At 59.6% G+C, this 15000-nt stretch overlaps 1 non-coding gene across 1 annotated transcript; it reads left to right on the forward strand.

The window, feature by feature from the left end:
* Nucleotides 1-12850: 12850 nt before the first annotated feature.
* Nucleotides 12851-12969, forward strand: LOC131870233 (5S ribosomal RNA). The gene has a single exon (XR_009368558.1). It is a non-coding gene; the product is annotated as a 5S ribosomal RNA (ribosomal RNA).
* Nucleotides 12970-15000: the final 2031 nt, after the last annotated feature.

The raw sequence follows: 15000 nt of genomic DNA on the forward strand, positions 1-15000 counted from the left end.
TCCAAGAGTTCCGAAGACTACCTCCAGGAACAATCGGGAACAAGACCGATTACAAGTCGTCGAGTCTGTTACTGGGCGAACACGAGATGCGCACAGGAAATCGATCAGCCCTCACAATGGCCCAAGGCCAGAGATCGGACTGCTACGATTTACCCCAACAATCATCGTGCCACTCTTCGCAGAGAGGTGATAGACGCCAACGAGCCCGCGCATAGCAATCGAGGTGTAAAAAGGGCGTTGAAGGCAGGAAGCCTGGACGAAAGAGGCTACGAGGTCACCTCGAAGCGGTCTAAGAATCGGGCGCACTTGGGGCGACTACCAGTGCCAACCCCTTATCCCGCGGTGCGTCCGACACACAGAAATTTCCAAGGCGGCCAAGGAGCCTCCCCGCATAGCAATCGGGGTGTGAGGTTACGGATGCAGCATTGATAGCAATCGAGGTGGGAGGCGAAGGATGCAGAAGTGAGAGCCGAGGGATGTAGCAGAGATAGCAATCGGGGTGTGTGATGCAGAAGAGATAGCAATCGAGGTGTGCGGTGGGAAGGGCCCAGCAGCCAGAATGCATGAAGCGACGGATGAAGCAGTGATGACAACCGGGCTGTGAGGAGAGGAGGGATGCAGCCAAGAAAGCAATCAGGGCTCGAGGCAAGGGATGCATCAAGGATAGCAATCATGTTGTGAGGCGAGATTCCAAAGGCTAAACGTGAGAGGCTGCAGGGTCGACTCAGAGAGGTCTATGCATGTGAGAGGCTGAAAGCAAGGTCAACTCGGAGCGGTCTATGCATCGGGCGCGCTTGGGGCGACTACCAGTGCCAACCCCTTATCCCGCGACGCGTCCGACAAAGAGAACGTTCCAAGGCGGCAGAGGAGGTTACCAGCCGAAGGATGCAGTAGCAATAACAGGTATAGTTCCGCGGCGGCCGAGAAGACTCACCGCATAGGAATCGGGATGCGAGGCGAGGGATGCGGCGGGAAGGCCCCGATGGCTAAACGGAAGAGGCTGCAGGGCCGCCTCGGAATGGTCCAAGCATCGGACGCGATTGGGACGACTACCAGTGCCAACCCCTTATCCCGCGATGCGTCCGATACACAGATAGTTCCAAGGCGGCCGAGGAGCCTCACCGCATATCAATCGGGGTGCGAGGCGAGGGATGGGGCGGGAAGGCCCCAACGGCTAGACGGAAGAGGCTTCAGGGCCACCTCGGAATGCTCCAAGCATCGGACGCGCTTGGGGCGACTACCAGTGCCAACCCCTTATCCCGCGATGCGTCCGATACACAGATGGTTCCAAGGCGGCCGAGGAGCCTCACCGCATAGCAATCGGGGGTGCGAGGCGAGGGATGGGGCGGGAAGGCCCCAACGGCTAGACGGAAGAGGCTTCAGGGCCGCCTCGGAATGGTCCAAGCATCGGACGCGCTTGGGGCGACTACCAGTGACAACCCCTCATCCCGCGATGCGTCCGATACGAAGATGGTTCCAAGGCGGCCGAGGAGCCTCACCGCATAGCAATCGGGGTGCGAGGTGGGGGATGCGGCGAGATGGCCCCAACGGCTAGACGGAAGAGGCCACAGGGCCGCGTCGGAATAGTCCAAGCATCGGACGCGCTTGGGGCGACTACCAGTGACAACCCCTTATCCCGCGATGCGTCCGATACGAAGATAGTTCCAAGGCGGCCGAGGAGCCTCACCGCATAGCAATCCGGGTGCGAGGTGGGGGATGCGGCGAGATGGCCCCAACGGCTAGACGGAAGAGGCTGCAGGGCCGCCTCGGAATAGTCCAAGCATCGGACGCGCTTGGGGCGACTACCAGTGACAACCCCTTATCCCGCGATGCTTCCGATACGAAGACAGTTCCAAGGCGGCCGAGGAGCCTCACCGCATAGCAATGGGGGTGCGAGGTGAGGGATGCGGCGAGATGGCCCCAACGGCTAGACGGAAGAGGCCACAGGGCCGCCTCGGAATAGTCCAAGCATCGGACGCGCTTGGGGCGACTACCAGTGACAACCCCTTATCCCGCGATGCATCCGATACGAAGATAGTTCCCAGGCGGCCGAGGAGCCTCACCGCATAGCAATCGGGGTGCGAGGCGAGGGATGCGGCGAGATGGCCCCAAAGGGTAGACGGAAGAGGCTGCGGGGCCGCCTCGGAATAGTCCAAGCATCGAACGCGCTTGGGGCGACTACCACTGCCAACCCCTTATCCCGCGATGCGTCCGATACACAGATAGTTCCGAGGCGGCCGAGGAGCTGGGGGATGCGGCGAGATGGCCCCAACGGCTAGACGGAAGAGGCTGCAGGGCCGCCTCGGAATAGTCCAAGCATCGGACGCGCTTGGGGCGACTACCAGTGACAACCCCTTATCCCGCGATGCGTCCGATACACAGATAGTTCCGAGGCGGCCAAGGAGCCTCACCGCATAGCAATCGTGGTGCGAGGTGGGGGATGCAGCGAGATGGCCCCAACGGCTAGACGGAAGAGGCTGCAGGGCCGCCTCGGAATGGTCCAAGCATCGGACGCGCTTGGGGCGACTACCACTGCCAACCCCTTATCCCGCGATGCGTCCGATACACAGATAGTTCCAAGGCGGCCGAGGAGCCTCACCGAATAGCAATCGGGGTGCGAGGCGAGGGATGCGGCGAGAAAGCCCCAACGGCTAGAGGGAAGAGGCTTCAGGTCCGCCTCGGAATGGTCCAAGCATCGGACGCGCTTGGGGCGACTACCAGTGACAACCCCTTATCCCGCGACGCGTCCGATACACAGATAGTTCCAAGGCGGCCGAGGAGCCTCACCGCATAGCAATCGGGGTGCGAGGCGAGGGATGCGGCGAGAAGGACCCAACGGCTAGACGGAAGAGGCTTCAGGGCCGCCTCGGAATGGTCCAAGCATCGGACGCGCTTGGGGCGACTACCAGTGACAACCCCTTATCCCGCGACGCGTCCGATACACAGATAGTTCCAAGGCGGCCGAGGAGCCTCACCGCATAGCAATCGGGGTGCGAGGCGAGGGATGCGGCGAGAAGGACCCAACGGCTAGACGGAAGAGGCTTCAGGTCCGCCTCGGAATGGTCCAAGCATCGGACGCGCTTGGGGCGACTACCAGTGACAACCCCTTATCCCGCGACGCGTCCGATACACAGATAGTTCCAAGGTGGCCGAGGAGCCTCACCGCATAGCAATCGGGGTGCGAGGCGAGGGATGCGGCGAGAAGGACCCAACGGCTAGACGGAAGAGGCTTCAGGGCCGCCTCGGAATGGTCCAAGCATCGGACGCGCTTGGGGCGACTACCAGTGACAACCCCTTATCCCGCGATGCGTCCGATACACAGATAGTTCCAAGGCGGCCGAGGAGCCTCACCGCATAGCAATCGGGGTGCGAGGCGAGGGATGCGGCGAGAAGGACCCAACGGCTAGACGGAAGAGGCTTCAGGGCCGCCTCGGAATGGTCCAAGCATCGGACGCGCTTGGGGCGACTACCAGTGACAACCCCTTATCCCGCGACGCGTCCGATACACAGATAGTTCCAAGGCGGCCGAGGAGCCTCACCGCATAGCAATCGGGGTGCGAGGCGAGGGATGCGGCAAGAAGGACCCAACGGCTAGACGGAAGAGGCTTCAGGGCCGCCTCGGAATGGTCCAAGCATCGGACGCGCTTGGGGCGACTACCAGTGACAACCCCTTATCCCGCGACGCGTCCGATACACAGATAGTTCCAAGGCGGCCGAGGAGCCTCACCGCATAGCAATCGGGGTGCGAGGCGAGGGATGCGGCGAGAAGGACCCAACGGCTAGACGGAAGAGGCTTCAGGTCCGCCTCGGAATGGTCCAAGCATCGGACGCGCTTGGGGCGACTACCAGTGACAACCCCTTATCCCGCGACGCGTCCGATACACAGATAGTTCCAAGGCGGCCGAGGAGCCTCACCGCATAGCAATCGGGGTGCGAGGCGAGGGATGCGGCGAGAAGGACCCAACGGCTAGACGGAAGAGGCTTCAGGGCCGCCTCGGAATGGTCCAAGCATCGGACGCGCTTGGGGCGACTACCAGTGACAACCCCTTATCCCGCGACGCGTCCGATACACAGATAGTTCCAAGGCGGCCGAGGAGCCTCACCGCATAGCAATCGGGGTGCGAGGCGAGGGATGCGGCGAGAAGGACCCAACGGCTAGACGGAAGAGGCTTCAGGGCCGCCTCGGAATGGTCCAAGCATCGGACGCGCTTGGGGCGACTACCAGTGACAACCCCTTATCCCGCGATGCGTCCGATACACAGATAGTTCCAAGGCGGCCGAGGAGCCTCACCGCATAGCAATCGGGGTGCGAGGCGAGGGATGCGGCGAGAAGGACCCAACGGCTAGACAGAAGAGGCTTCAGGGCCGCCTCGGAATGGTCCAAGCATCGGACGCGCTTGGGGCGACTACCAGTGACAACCCCTTATCCCGCGACGCGTCCGATACACAGATAGTTCCAAGGCGGCCGAGGAGCCTCACCGCATAGCAATCGGGGTGCGAGGCGAGGGATGCGGCGAGAAGGACCCAACGGCTAGACGGAAGAGGCTTCAGGGCCGCCTCGGAATGGTCCAAGCATCGGACGCGCTTGGGGCGACTACCAGTGACAACCCCTTATCCCGCGACGCGTCCGATACACAGATAGTTCCAAGGCGGCCGAGGAGCCTCACCGCATAGCAATCGGGGTGCGAGGCGAGGGATGCGGCGAGAAGGACCCAACGGCTAGACGGAAGAGGCTTCAGGGCCGCCTCGGAATGGTCCAAGCATCGGACGCGCTTGGGGCGACTACCAGTGACAACCCCTTATCCCGCGACGCGTCCGATACACAGATAGTTCCAAGGCGGCCGAGGAGCCTCACCGCATAGCAATCGGGGTGCGAGGCGAGGGATGCGGCGAGAAGGACCCAACGGCTAGACGGAAGAGGCTTCAGGGCCGCCTGGGAATGGTCCATGCATCGCACGCGCTTGGGGCGACTACCAGTGACAACCCCTTATCCCGCGACGCGTCCGATACACAGATAGTTCCAAGGCGGCCGAGGAGCCTCACCGCATAGCAATCGGGGTGCGAGGCGAGGGATGCGGCGAGAAGGACCCAACGGCTAGACGGAAGAGGCTTCAGGGCCGCCTCGGAATGGTCCAAGCATCGGACGCGCTTGGGGCGACTACCAGTGACAACCCCTTATCCCGCGACGCGTCCGATACACAGATAGTTCCAAGGCGGCCGAGGAGCCTCACCGCATAGCAATCGGGGTGCGAGTCGAGGGATGCGGCGAGAAGGACCCAACGGCTAGACGGAAGAGGCTTCAGGGCCGCCTCGGAATGGTCCAAGCATCGGACGCGCTTGGGGCGACTACCAGTGACAACCCCTTATCCCGCGATGCGTCTGATACACAGATAGTTCCAAGGCGGCCGAGGAGCCTCACCGCATAGCAATCGGGGTGCGAGGCAAGGGATGCGGCGAGAAGGACCCAACGGCTAGACGGAAGAGGCTTCAGGGCCGCCTCGGAATGGTCCAAGCATCGGACGCGCTTGGGGCGACTACCGTTGCCAACCCCTTATCCCGCGATGCGTCTGATACACAGATAGTTCCGAGGCGGCCGAGGAGCCTCACCGCATAGCAATCGGGTTGCGAGGCAGATTATTGGGAAGGGAACCCCCTGGGATGCGGCTCAAGCAGTGCCCAAAGGGACTGGAATGCGGAATCACATCGAGAGACCCAAATGCTATACGAGGGCTCAAATCGAATTATCGATTTGGCCACGACATGGACGCATCGGAACGACTACCTTTGCCGAACCACTCGCAATTGCATCCATACCGAAACCAATAGACATTTCCGTTAGAGCCCTCGCATAGCATTCGGGAATCTCGCATGCCCCTCTAAATCGACCAATGCTGGCGCTCAACGAAAATCCGAGCGCTACCACCGTTCGAGCGCCAGCATTGGTCGAGTTAGAGGGGCACGGGGGAGAATGCTCCAGTCAACACCTCCCCTATATAAGTTATTTGTCCGATTCTCGCACAACCGTAGTCTGCCTCGTCGAATCAAACAACGGTCCCAGATTCCGACTTCCGTTCCGTAGAGACCCAAAAGCTAGATGGAGGCTCGCAAGAAAGAGAGTCGGCGCATAGCAATCGGGTTTCTCGAACGTTTAGGGACCGAGCTCACTTGCGGATAGGGCAAAATCCGCCGAGCAACCCAAAAGCTAGACGGGGGCTCGAATCGAATCGCCTAGGCGGCCACAACAACGACGTGTTGGATCGACTACCAGTGCCAAACCATTCAGCAAGACTAGTCTGTGTCGAGGCCGGATAGAGATTCTCAGAGAGCGCCCGTATAGCATTTAGGAGACCTGCCGCGTCCCTCACACTCGACAAATGGTGGTGCACGTTTATAAATCCGAGCTATCCCAACCCTTTCAAGCACCAACATCGGTCGAGATAGAGGGGCACGGAGGGGGCTGCGTGAGACAACACAGTCCCCTATATAAGTTATTTGTCCGATTCTCACACATCCGAAGAATGGTCATCAAATCGGACAACAGCCCAAACTTCCGACTTCCGTCCCAGAAAGCCCAAGAGCTATCTAAAACGTTCATGGCCGGAACTCGATCGCGGCTATACCAGTCCGCCAAGCAACCCAAAAGCTAGACTGGAGCTCTAGTCGAATCACCTCTGTGGCCATTGCAAGGACGTGTTGGAGCGACTACCATTGCCGAACCATTCCGCAGGTCGAGTCCATACCAAGGCCGCATAGAGATTCACGATGAGCTCCTGCATAGCAATCAGGAGACTTGCCGTGTCCATCACAATCGATAAATCCTGGTGCAAGATTTTTGCATCCGAGCGCTCCAACCAGTCGAGCACCAGCATCAATCGACATAAACGGGCACGGGGGGAGGATGCTCGAGAACACTACCTCCCCTATATAAGTTATTTGTCCGATTCTCAAGCAGCCGAAGTCTGGTCATCGAATCGGGTCAAAGACCACAACTTCCGACTTTACCCACAATGCAAGTCATCGAATCGAACATCGGCCCCCGAGTCGGACTCCATGCGTATGTCAGGTCATCGGACCCAAATTCCGCCTTCCTGCGCATGGCGGGCCATCAATATCAACTCGGTCATCGGACCCAAACTCCGCCTTTCTGCGCATGGCACGCCTTCAAATCGGTCATCGGACCCAAATTCCGCCTTCCTGTGCATGGCGGGCCATCAACATCAACTCGGTCATCGGACCCAAATTCCGCCTTTCTGCGCATGGCACGCCATCAACTCGGTCATCGGACCCAAATTCCGCCTTCCTGCGCATGGCAGGTCATCGGACACAAATTCAGACCTCGCCAATATGCCTACGTATCGAATCGGTCATCGGACCCAACTTCCGACTTCATCCATACTGTAGGGTCTTTGAGGTTGGCGCGGTGCGCTCAACCCGGGGAGTCGACCCATCGAAGCATACACCTCCCCTATATAAGCTATTTGTCCGATTCCCACACCTGTGTAGTTTGCACCTCTGACCAGGACATCGACCCCAACTTCCGAACTCGACTGCAACGACGGCACCAGCGCCTTGGTGCGCACCTTGCGACGCACAGTCCCAACATTCGCCTTCCTGCACATGGCAGGTCATCGGACCCAAATTCCGACCTCGCGAGTATGCCTACATATCGAATCGGTCATCGGACACAACTTCCGACTTCATCCATACCGTAGGGTCTTTGAGGTTGGCGCGGTGCGCTCAACCCGGGGAGTCGACCCAACGAAGCATACACCTCCCCTATATAAGCTATTTGTCCGATTCCCACACCTGTGTAGTTTGCACCTCCGATCAGGACATCGACCCCAACTTCCGAACTCGCCTGCAACGACCGAACCAGCGCCTTGGTGCGCACCTTGCAACGCACAGTGCCAACATTCGCCTTCCTGCACATGGCAGGTCATCGGACCCAAATTCCGACCTCGCGAGTATGCCTACATATCGAATCGGTCATCGGACCCAACTTCCGACTTCATCCATACCGTAGGGTCTTTGAGGTTGGCGCGGTGCGCTCAACCCGGGGAGTCGACCCAACGAAGCATACACCTCCCCTATATAAGCTATTTGTCCGATTCCCACACCTGTGTAGCTTGCACCTCCGATCAGGACATCGACCCCAACTTCCGAACTCGACTAAAAAGACCGCACCAGCACCTTGGTGTGCACCTTGCAACGCACAGTGCCAACATTCGCCTTCCTGCACATGGCAGGTCATCGGACCCAAATTCCGACCTCATGAGCATACCTACTAATCGAATCGGTCATCGGACCCAACTTCCGACTTCATCCATACCGTAGGGTCTTTGAGGTTGGCGCGGTGCGCTCAACCTGGGGAGTCGACCCATCGAAGCATACACCTCCCCTATATAAGCTATTTGTCCGATTCCGACACCTGTGTAGTTTGCACCTCCGCTCAGGACATCGACCCCAACTTCCGAACTCGCCTGCAACGACCGAACCAGCGCCTTGGTGCGCACCAAAAGTGCGCACTTTTGGAGGGCACTTTTGTGCGCTCCAAAGGTGCGCACTTTTGGAGGGCACTTTTGTGCGCTCCAAAGGTGCGCACTTTTGGAGGGCACTTTTTGGAGGGCACTTTTGTGCGCTCCAAAGGTGCGCACTTTTGGAGGGCACTTTTTGGAGGGCACTTTTCTGCGCTCCAAAGGTGCGCACTTTTGGAGGGCACTTTTTGGAGGGCACTTTTCTGCGCTCCAAAGGTGCGCACTTTTGGAGGGCACTTTTTGGAGGGCACTTTTCTGCGCTCCAAAGGTGCGCACTTTTGGAGGGCACTTTTTGGAGGGCACTTTTCTGCGCTCCAAAGGTGCGCACTTTTGGAGGGCACTTTTGTGCACTCCAAAGGTGCACACTTTTGGAGGGCACTTTTTGGAGGGCACTTTTCTGCACTCCAAAGGTGCGCACTTTTGGAGGGCACTTTTTGGAGGGCACTTTTGTGCGCTCCAAAGGTGCGCACTTTTGGAGGGCACTTTTTGGAGGGCACTTTTGTGCGCTCCAAAGGTGCGCACTTTTGGAGGGCACTTTTGTGCACTCCAAAGGTGCGCACTTTTGGAGGGCACTTTTCCTGCGCTCCAAAGGTGCACACCTAGGTGAGCACCTTCGACCACACCTTGTAGCACACCAAACTCTGACTTTCGACTTCATCCGCAATGCAGGGTCTTTGAGGTTGGCGCAATGCGCACAACCAGGGGAGTCGACCCATCAAACCCAACACCTCCCCTATATAAGCTATTTGTCTGATTCTCATACATGCGTAGCCTGCAGGAGCAATTAGGACATCGACCCCAACTTTCGGCTTCTAAACGAAAACAAGGTCTTTGAGGTTGGTGTAATGCGAACAACTAGGGGAGTCAACCCATCAAACCCAACACCTCCCCTATATAAGCTATTTGTCTGATTCTCATACATGTGTAGTCTACAGGAGCAATTAGGACATCGACCCCAACTTTTGACTTCTTAACGAAAACAAGGTCTTTGAGGTTGACGTAATGCGCACAACCAGGGGAGTCGACCCATCAAACCCAACACCTCCCCTATATAAGCTATTTGTCCGATTCTCATACATGTGTAGCCTACAGGAGCCATTAGGACATTGACCCCAACTTTTGACTTCTTAACGAAAACAAGGTCTTTGAGGTTGGCGTAATGCGCACAACCAAGGGAGTTGACCCATCAAACCCAACACCTCCCCTATATAAGCTATTTGTCTGATTCTCATACATGTGTAGCCTGCAACAACGATTAGGACATCCACCCCAACTTCTGAATTCGTCTGCGTTGACCGCACCAAAGGTGCACGCCTTGGTGCTCACCAAAATCCGACTTCCGACTTCTTCTGCTATGCGGGGTCTTTGAGGTTGGCGCAGTGCGCACAACCAGGGGAGTCAACCCACCGAATGCAACACCTCCCCTATATAAGCTATTTGTCTGATTCTCATACATGCGTAGACTGCAGCAATGATTAGGACATCCACCCCAACTTTTGACTTCTTAAACAAGACAGGGTCTTTGAAGTTGGTGCAGTGCACACAACCAGGGGAGTCGACCCATCAAACGCAACACCTCCCCTATATAAAGCTATTTGTCCGATTCTCATACGTGTAGTCTGCAGCAGCGATTAGGACATCGACCCCAACTTCCGAATTCGTTTGCATTGACCGCACCAAAGGTGCACGCCTTGGTGTGCACCTTGGAGTGCACTTTGGTGCTCACCTCGGTGCACACTTTGGTGTGCACCTCGGTGTGCACCAAAGGTGCGCACCTTGGAGCGCACCAAAGGTGTACACTTTGGAGCGCACCACATAGGGTCTTTGAGAGGTTGGCGCAGTGCGCACACCAAGGTGGGTGTTGAGGTGCGTGCCGAGGTGGGTGGGTGCTAGGGTGCGCTCCATGGTGGGTGCCAGGGTGGGTGCGTGCTAGGGTGGATTCCAAAGAGGGTCATAGGGTGGGTGCCAAGGTGGGTTGGTGATATAGTGGGTTCAAAGGTGGGTACTAGGGTGGGTTCCAAGGTGGGTCACAAGTTGGGTGCCAGGATGCGTGGGTGTTAGGTTGGGTGCCAAGGTGGGCTCCTGCGTGGGTGGGTGCTAGGGTGGGTTTCAAGGTGGACGCGAGGGCGGGTGCCAAGGTGGGTAACAAGTTGGGTGTTAGGATGGGTGAGTGCTAGAGTGGGTGCCAAGGTGGGTGGGTGCTAAGGTGGATGCCAAGGTGGTTCACAGGGTGGGTGGGTTCTAGGGTGAGTTCCAAGGTGGGTCACAGGTTTAGTGCTAGGGTGCGTGTCAAGGCGGGTGTCGAGGTGCCTGGGTGCTAGGGTGTGGATGCCAATGTGGGTCATAGGGTGGGTACTAGGGTGGGCTGCAATGTGGGTGCCAAGGTGGGTAACATGCTCGGTTGGTTCTAAATTGGGTGTCAGGGTGGGTGTGCACCCACCTTGCCCGAGGTGGGTGCCAAGGTGCCAGTGTGGGTGGGTGCTAAGGTGGATGCCAAGGTGGGTGAGAAGGTGGGTGATAGGTTGAGTGGTAGGATGGGTGGGTGCCAAGATGGGTCACAGGGTGGGTGCAAGGGTGGGTAGGTGCTAGGGTTGGTGTCAGGGTGGGTGGGTGCTAGGTTGGGTTCCAAGGTGGGTGCGAGGGTGAGTGTCAAGGTGGGTCACAGGTTAGGTGCTAGGATGGGTGAGTGCTAGGGTGCAAAGGTGCCAGGGTGGGTGCTAGGATGGGTCGATGCTAGGGTGAGTGGCAAGGTGGGTCCACAAGTGTCAAGGTGGGTGCCGAGGTGGGTGCCAACTTGGGTTCCAAGGTGGGTGCCAAGTGGGCGACTGCTATGGTGGATGCCAAGGTGGGTCACGGGGTGGGTGCCAAGTTGCTAGGTTGTGTTCCAAGGTGGGTGCCAACGTGGCTGCTAGGGTGCGTGGGTTAAAGGGTGTGTCACAACGTGGGTGCCAGGATGGGTGCGCACCCACACTGGCCAAGACGGGTGCAAGGTTGGGTTCCAAGCCCGGTCACAGGCTGGGTGCTAGGATGGGTGGGTGCCAAGGTGGGCACCAGGGTGGGTGCACCCACCCTGGCCAAGGTGGGTCACGGGGTGGGTCCTAGGGTGGGTAACGGGGTGGGTACTAAGGTGCGTGCCAAGGTGGGTCATGGGGTGGGTGCCAAGGTGGGCACCAGGGTGGGTGTGCACCAACCCTAGCCAGGGTAGGTCACGGGGTGGTTGTCGGGGTGGGCGTCAAGGAGCCAAGGTGGGTGGCAAGTAGCCAAGTTGCGTGCCAAGGTGGGTGTCGGGGTGGGTGCCAAGGATCCAAGGTGGGTGCCAAGGAACCAAGGTGGGTGTCTGGGTGGGTGCCGAGGTGGGAGCCAGGGTGGGTCCCAAGGTGAGTGCAAAGGTGGGTGCCAGGGTCAAGGTGAGTGCCAATGTGGGTTCCAAGGTGCCAGGGTCAGGGTGAGTGCCAATGTGGGTTCAAAGGTGCTAAGTTGGGTGCGAGGTTGGGTGCGAGGGTGGGTGGGTGCCAAGGTGTGCTAGGTGGAAGCCCGGGTGGGTCGGCATCCCATGGGTGTCGAGTTGGGTGCCTGATGGGTGCTTCTTGTCAAGTTTTAGTCGTCGGGACTCATTTCGAGCCTTAGAGGTCGTTTCTTGTCCGGTTGCCCTGTCTTCGACCTGGGAACCCAATTTTGGTCCTCGGGTCCCATTTTTTTTTGTCTCGCATCCCACTTTTGGCCTGTGGCCTTTTCGGGGTCGATTCTCGTTTTGGGCATCAGAGCATGTTTCTTCTCCTAAAACCCAATATTTGTTTATTAAGTCTCGGAACACATTTTTGTTCTCGTGGACCCATCATGGGTCTTGGAACGCATTTGTGGTCCTTGGGTCCCATTTTGCATCCCGAAACTTGTGTTTTGGTGCTTGATCCCTATTTTGGGTGCCCACCTTGCACCAAGTGCGCACCCGGGGCAAACCGAGCGCCTTGGTGCACCGGGGCAAGATCGAGCGTGCACCCGAGGCGCCCCGAACATGCACCAAGGTGCACTCGGCCCACATGTGAGCGCAGGTCGTTGCGCCCGAGGTGGTGTGTGGGCACCGCGTTGCAGACGGGACACTGCACGCACACGACGCCCCGTCCAGGTGCACGCACGTAGGCCGGGCCGGGTGCACACCCGACGCCCTAGCAAGGTGCGCGCACCCGGGCAGGGCTCACACTTGGCGAACGGGGCGCACTTCGCGAGGGAGGGTGTGCACCTCGACGGGGGTGGGTGGCCGGGGTGGATTCGCACGTGGGTCGCGGTTTGCTAAGTACACACTGCGACAAGCTCATAACGGGTGCGATCATACCAGCGTTAGTGCACCGGATCCCATCAGAACTCCGCAGTTAAGCGCGCTTGGGCCGGAGTAGTACTGGGATGGGTGACCTCCCGGGAAGTCCCGGTGTTGCACCCTTTTTTAGTTTTTCGCCGGGCGTCGCAATGCTATTTGAATAAACCTTTTGCCCGTTTGCGTTCTCGTCGGGGCCGGGCCGGGCCGGGGTGCGCTGCCCGCACTACCGCGCGCGCGGGGGCGACACCGAGCGCGCACCCGAGGCGCCCCGAGCACACAGGCCACGGTGCAACCCGGGCGTTGTGCGCGCACCCCGGTGCGCCCGAGGTGCTGCGCGCGCACCCAGGTGAAATCGGTGTGCACCTCGGCCAGTGCGCGCTCGGTCGAGTCGCGCACGTTGGCCAAGGTGCACGGTGATGTTTCTTACTCTAAGGTTCCGCACCAGACGCCCGGGACAGGTGAGCGAAGCTGGGCGGGGCCGGGTGCGCGGCCGGGGCAGGTGCACGCAGCTGGAGAGAGCTTTGGAGCACACCAGAGGTGCGCACCTTGGAGCACACTTCGGAGCGCACCAATGATGCGCTCCATTCAAAAGTTTCCTGAAAAGGCAAAAAAAGTTGAGATTATAGAATTTCCCACTTGAGAGATTGTAAAAAAAAAAAATTTAAAATGAAGGAAACGCGGGTGCCAAGGTGTGCGCGCCCGGGTGCGCAGCCCAGCCAAGGTGTGCGCACCAAGGCGCCCACCCTGGCGAAGGTGCACGCAAGGTGCGCACCCGAGGCAAACCGGACAATTAACCCAACTTTCGACTTCGCGCGCACCTGCGCACCTTGGAGCGCACTTCGGAGCGCTCCTTGGTGCGCACCAATCTTGGGCACCTCGGAGTGCACCATGGCGCCCACCAAGGTGCGCACCCGGGGCAAACCGAGCTCCGACTTCGTGCGCACCTTGGAGCGCACGAAAGGTGCGCACCATGGCGCCCACCAAGGTGCGCAGCCCAGCCAAGGCGTGCGCATCAAGGTGCGCACCCTGGCGAAGGTGCGCACCCGGGGCAAACCGAGCTCCGACTTCGTGCGCACCTTGGAGCGCACAAAGGGTGCGCAACCCAGCCAAGGTGTGCGCACCCCGGGCAAACCGAGCTCCGAATCGTGCGCACCTTGGAGCACACTTCGGAGCCCTCCTTGGTGCGCACCGATGTTGCGCACCTCGGAGCGCACCCGGGGAAAACAATGCAATTAACCCGACTTTCGACTTCGTGGGCACCTCGGAGCGCTCTCGGGTTCGCACCTCGGAGCACACCGAGGTGCGCACCTTTGATGCGCTGCCTTCACCAATTTCCAGAAAAGGCAAGAAAACATTGAGAAGGTGTGCGCACCGAGGTGCCCACCCTGGCGAAGGTGCACGCGAGGTGCGCACCCGGGGCAAACCGGGCTCCGACTTCGTGCACGCCATGCTGCGCACCTTGGAGGGCCATGGTGCGCACCTTGGAGCACACTTCGGAGCGCTCAATGGTGCCCAACCCAGCCAAGGTGCCCACCGCGGCGAAGGTGCACGCGAGGTGCGCACCCGGGGCAAACCGGGCTCCGACTTCGTGCACGCCGCACCTTGGAGCACACTTCGGAGCGCTCCTTGGTGCGCACCAGGGCGCGCAACCCAGCCGAGGTGCCCACCCCGGCGAAGGTGCACGCGGGGTGCGCACCCGGGGCAAACCGGGCTCCGACTTCGTGCACGCCATGGTGCCCACCGCGGCGAAGGTGCACGCGAGGTGCGCACCCGGGGCAAACCGGGCTCCGACTTCGTGCACGCCGCACCTTGGAGCACACTTCGGAGCGCTCCTTGGTGCGCACCAGGGCGCGCAACCCAGCCGAGGTGCCCACCCCGGCGAAGGTGCACGCGAGGTGCGCACCCGGGGCAAACCGGGCTCCGACTTCGTGCACGCCATGGTGCCCACCGCGGCGAAGGTGCACGCGAGGTGCGCACCCGGGGCAAACCGGGCTCCGACTTCGTGCACGCCGCACCTTGGAGCACACTTCGGAGCGCTCCTTGGTGCGCACCATGGTGCCCACCAGGGCGCGCAACCCCACCAAACGCTCGGACAAAAAAAGAGGGGCCGCTCCAATAACCCCACTTCGGAGCGCACCAGAAACCCCACTGGAC

Source organism: Cryptomeria japonica, unplaced genomic scaffold (genome assembly GCF_030272615.1).
Source record: "Cryptomeria japonica unplaced genomic scaffold, Sugi_1.0 HiC_scaffold_307, whole genome shotgun sequence".
NCBI classification, from domain to species: Eukaryota; Viridiplantae; Streptophyta; class Pinopsida; order Cupressales; family Cupressaceae; genus Cryptomeria; species Cryptomeria japonica.